This window comes from Oncorhynchus mykiss, chromosome 26 (assembly GCF_057628025.1).
Source record: "Oncorhynchus mykiss isolate SJ-2025 chromosome 26, ASM5762802v1, whole genome shotgun sequence".
NCBI lineage: Eukaryota > Metazoa > Chordata > Actinopteri > Salmoniformes > Salmonidae > Oncorhynchus > Oncorhynchus mykiss.
Genome location: NC_143047.1, coordinates 42,281,460 through 42,287,520, shown reverse-complemented (window position 1 = coordinate 42,287,520; position 6,061 = coordinate 42,281,460).

Sequence of the window (6,061 nt, the reverse complement as noted above, 5' to 3'; positions counted from 1 at the left end):
TTATTGAAGATGAGACCTAGAAACGGGTGTTCTAACTCTGTGGTCACTAAGACCCGTGACCCTTATTGAAGATGAGACTTTGAAACGGGTGTTCTAACTCTGTGGTCACTAAGACCCGTGACCCTTATTGAAGATGAGACTTTGAAACGGGTGTTCTAACTCTGATCACTAAAGACCCCGTGGCCCGTATTGAAGATGAGACTTTGAAACGGGTGTTCTAACTCTGATCACTAAAGACCCCGTGGCCCGTATTGAAGATGAGACTTTGAAACGGGTGTTCTAACTCTGTGGTCACTAAGACCCGTGGCCCTTATTGAAGATGAGACTTTGAAACGGGTGTTCTAACTCTGATCACTAAAGACCCCGTGGCCCGTATTGAAGATGAGACTTTGAAACGGGTGTTCTAACTCTGATCACTAAAGACCCCGTGGCCCGTATTGAAGATGAGACTTTGAAACGGGTGTTCTAACTCTGATCACTAAAGACCCCGTGGCCCGTATTGAAGATGAGACTTTGAAACGGGTGTTCTAACTCTGATCACTAAAGACCCCGTGGCCCGTATTGAAGATGAGACTTTGAAACGGGTGTTCTAACTCTGATCACTAAAGACCCCGTGGCCCGTATTGAAGATGAGACTTTGAAACGGGTGTTCTAACTCTGATCACTAAAGACCCCGTGGCCCGTATTGAAGATGAGACTTTGAAACGGGTGTTCTAACTCTGATCACTAAAGACCCCGTGGCCCGTATTGAAGATGAGACTTTGAAACGGGTGTTCTAACTCTGATCACTAAAGACCCCGTGGCCCGTATTGAAGATGAGACTTTGAAACGGGTGTTCTAACTCTGATCACTAAAGACCCCGTGGCCCGTATTGAAGATGAGACTTTGAAACGGGTGTTCTAACTCTGATCACTAAAGACCCCGTGGCCCGTATTGAAGATGAGACTTTGAAACGGGTGTTCTAACTCTGATCACTAAAGACCCCGTGGCCCGTATTGAAGATGAGACTTTGAAACGGGTGTTCTAACTCTGTGGTCACTAAAGACCCCGTGGCCCGTATTGAAGATGAGACTTTGAAACGGGTGTTCTAACTCTCTGATCACTAAAGACCCCGTGGCCCGTATTGAAGATGAGACTTTGAAACGTGTGTTCTAACTCTGATCACTAAAGACCCCGTGGCCCGTATTGAAGATGAGACTTAGAAACGTGTGTTCTAACTCTGTGGTCACTAAGACCCGTGACCCTTATTGAAGATGAGACTTTGAAACGGGTGTTCTAACTCTGATCACTAAAGACCCCGTGGCCCGTATTGAAGATGAGACTTTGAAACGGGTGTTCTAACTCTGATCACTAAAGACCCCGTGGCCCGTATTGAAGATGAGACTTTGAAACGGGTGTTCTAACTCTGATCACTAAAGACCCCATGGCCCGTATTGAAGATGAGACTTTGAAACGGTTGTTCTAACTCTGTGGTCACTAAAGACCCCGTGGCCCGTATTGAAGATGAGACTTTGAAACGGGTGTTCTAACTCTGATCACTAAAGATCCCGTGGCCCTTATTGAAGATGAGACTTTGAAACGGGTGTTCTAACTCTGTGGTCACTAAAGACCCCGTGGCCCGTATTGAAGATGAGACTTTGAAACGGGTGTTCTAACTCTGATCACTAAAGACCCCGTGGCCCGTATTGAAGATGAGACTTTGAAACGGGTGTTCTAACTCTGATCACTAAAGATCCCGTGGCCCGTATTGAAGATGAGACTTTGAAACGGGTGTTCTAACTCTGTGGTCACTAAAGACCCCGTGGCCCTTATTGAAGATGAGACTTTGAAACGGGTGTTCTAACTCTGTGGTCACTAAAGACCCCGTGGCCCGTATTGAAGATGAGACTTTGAAACGGGTGTTCTAACTCTGATCACTAAAGACCCCGTGGCCCGTATTGAAGATGAGACTTAGAAACGGGTGTTCTAACTCTGTGATCACTAAAGACCCCGTGGCCCTTATTGAAGATGAGACTTTGAAACGGGTGTTCTAACTCTGATCACTAAAGATCCCGTGGCCCGTATTGAAGATGAGACTTTGAAACGGGTGTTCTAACTCTGATCACTAAAGACCCCGTGGCCCGTATTGAAGATGAGACTTTGAAACGGGTGTTCTAACTCTGATCACTAAAGACCCCGTGGCCCGTATTGAAGATGAGACTTTGAAACGGGTGTTCTAACTCTGATCACTAAAGACCCCGTGGCCCTTATTGAAGATGAGACTTTGAAACGGGTGTTCTAACTCTGATCACTAAAGATCCCGTGGCCCGTATTGAAGATGAGACTTAGAAACGGGTGTTCTAACTCTGATCACTAAAGACCCCGTGGCCCGTATTGAAGATGAGACTTTGAAACGGGTGTTCTAACTCTGATCACTAAAGACCCCGTGGCCCGTATTGAAGATGAGACTTTGAAACGGGTGTTCTAACTCTGATCACTAAAGACCCCGTGGCCCGTATTGAAGATGAGACTTTGAAACGGGTGTTCTAACTCTGATCACTAAAGACCCCGTGGCCCGTATTGAAGATGAGACTTTGAAACGGGTGTTCTAACTCTGATCACTAAAGACCCCGTGGCCCGTATTGAAGATGAGACTTTGAAACGGGTGTTCTAACTCTGATCACTAAAGACCCCGTGGCCCGTATTGAAGATGAGACTTTGATACGGGTGTTCTAACTCTGATCACTAAAGACCCCGTGGCCCGTATTGAAGATGAGACTTTGAAACGGGTGTTCTAACTCTGATCACTAAAGACCCCGTGGCCCGTATTGAAAGATGAGACTTTGAAACGGGTGTTCTAACTCTGATCACTAAAGATCCCGTGGCCCGTATTGAAGATGAGACTTTGAAACGGGTGTTCTAACTCTGTGGTCACTAAAAACCCCGTGGCCCGTATTGAAGATGAGACTTTGAAACGGGTGTTCTAACTCTGATCACTAAAGACCCCGTGGCCCGTATTGAAGATGAGACTTTGAAACGGGTGTTCTAACTCTGATCACTAAAGACCCCGTGGCCCGTATTGAAGATGAGACTTTGAAACGGGTGTTCTAACTCTGATCACTAAAGACCCCGTGGCCCGTATTGAAGATGAGACTTTGATACGGGTGTTCTAACTCTGATCACTAAAGACCCCGTGGCCCGTATTGAAGATGAGACTTTGAAACGGGTGTTCTAACTCTGATCACTAAAGACCCCGTGGCCCGTATTGAAAGATGAGACTTTGAAACGGGTGTTCTAACTCTGATCACTAAAGATCCCGTGGCCCGTATTGAAGATGAGACTTTGAAACGGGTGTTCTAACTCTGTGGTCACTAAAAACCCCGTGGCCCGTATTGAAGATGAGACTTTGAAACGGGTGTTCTAACTCTGATCACTAAAGACCCCGTGGCCCGTATTGAAGATGAGACTTTGAAACGGGTGTTCTAACTCTGATCACTAAAGACCCCGTGGCCCGTATTGAAGATGAGACTTTGAAACGGGTGTTCTAACTCTGATCAATAAAGACCCCGTGGCCCGTATTGAAGATGAGACTTTGAAACGGGTGTTCTAACTCTGATCACTAAAGATCCCGTGGCCCGTATTGAAAGCGTATGTCATGATGAGTATAATTTAATGTGTAGATCAAACTATTCCTATCATGTAATACTGTCTATACAAGAACCGTGTATGAATAATGTATTTGTAACAATATCTGTAAAAACAAACATTTCAAACAAAGTTACTTTTGTCCTCTGAAGAGGGGGGTGGATGGGCCAATAATTGTATATTTTTTAAATAGTATATAAGTGGGGTAAGGGTGGTGAGTTTTTCCTTACACTATAAAGACCTTTGGGGGGTCTAGAAAAGTGCCATTTAAATCCAATCAATTATTAAATGTTTTGCCAACTTAATCATATGTTTGACATCGTAAATGATCGTGCCCCAGGTTATATGAAAAACCACATTGATATGGTCTATAACCACCACAGTTACAATACCAGAGCTAGTGTTATGTCTTGTAAAATCCCAAGAGTAAACAGTACTGCGAGGAGCACGTTTCTCTATACAGACATTTGTCTATGGAATAGCCTCCCCTTAGAGATCAAGCAAAGAAAAAGTAGAAATAGCATTAAAAAGCAGGCAAAAGGTTTTCATTTGGAGAAGGTTGTCTAAGTAAGAGAAACCACTCCACTGCCCCTTGTGCCCCCTACTGCTGGTCAGGTGTATTCATTTGAATGATGTGTAATGAATAGATTGTTTTAATGTGAAATTAATATGGTTGGTTTTTAAGGTTTAGGAAAAGTGCAGTGAAGAGTGACACTTTTTAGTATGTCAATATAAATTCATGTATTTATGGTGGTTTGCAATTGTGTCTTGCCTTTTAATCATTGCATGTGTAATTGTTTTTACCATCGAAGACCACTTTGGAAACAAGCGTTTTAAGGAATACTTTCAAGTGATATCCTCTGGGTCCACGTTGTACATTTAGTTGTATATGTCTGTTACCCAAAATAAATTCAATGTAAAAAAAAATAATCTTCAATAGCTTGAAGACCCTGCCTTTATATCGTTTGATTGGCGACAGCTATTCTAACTGGGGTCCAAAACATAACGAAAAATACAGACAAAATACTTTACAATTTACATATATTTAAAAACATGAATGTGTGTGTGTACGCATCTATCAGCTACACATACAGTTCATGTCATAACATACACACATCAAGTAGGTCACATGGGGGAGAGGCATTGTGCCGTGATGTGTTGCTTTATTTGTTTTTTGAAACCAGGTTTGCTGTTCACTTGCACTATAAGATGGAAGGGAGTTCCATGCACTCATGGCTCTGTATAATACTGGACGTTTCCTTGAATTTGTTCTGGACCTGGGGACTGTGAAAAGACCCCTGGTGGCATGTCTGGTGGGGTAAGTGTGTGTGTCAGTGCTGTGTGTAAGTTGACAATGCAAACAATTTGGTATTTACAATTTTTCTTATAAAAACAAGAAGTGACATAGTCAGTCTTTCCACAACTCATAGCCAAGAGAGACTGGCATGCATATAATTTATATTAGCCCTTTGATTACAATGAAGAGCAAGACTGTAGTTGCTAATGCTTATTAGGTTGAATTATCAGCCTTCATGGACACATGCTTTGTTTAATGCCAGTGGCAGGTCATTGGTAAAAATATAAAAGAGTAGAAGGCCTACAGAGCTGCCCTGTGGTACACCACACTTTACCTGTTTGACCTGAGTGAAGCTTCCATTAAAGAAAGCCCACCGAGTTATATTAGACATAGCTCTAAATCCACGATATGGCAGATGTTGAAACGCCACATACGTTTTCTCAACAACAGGTTATGGTGGGGGCGGCAGGTAGCCTACGGCAGGTAGCCTAGTGGTTAGAGCATTGGGACAGTAACCGAAAAGTTGCTAGATTGAATCCCCGAGCTGACAAGGTAAAAATCTGTCATTCTGCCTCTGAACAAGGCAGCTAACCCACTGTTCCTAGGCCGTCATTGTAAATAAGAATTTGTTCTTAACTGACTTGCCTAGTTAAATAAAGGTTAAAAAAAACTGTAATCTCCCACAATCTTATTATAAATTTCATTCAACCAATCATCAGTCATTTGTGTCAGTGCAGTACATGTTGAGTGCCCTTCTCTATAAGCATGCTGAAAGTCTGTTGTTAATTTGTTTACAGAGAAATAGCAATGTATTTGGTCAAATACATTTTTTCCCCCAACAGTTTGCAAAGAGCTGGCAGCAAGAAAGGTACACTGTTAGAACCAGTAAAGGCCGCTTTACCACAGTGATGGAAACTGGTACAAAATACCAAAAAGGTGGACTGCAAGGCTATGTTAAGCATGAACATTTTGTTTTTGGCATAATTCCTTTTCACATCTACATGCTGTCCTCCTCTCACCTTTTCAGTTCGCTTGTGGACTTCAGTGCACAAAACATCAGCTGTCTGTGACCAGGTGGAAAAAAACGTTCTAAGCCAAACCTTCATATCATAACCGCTAACAGCTACACACAGCCTACAT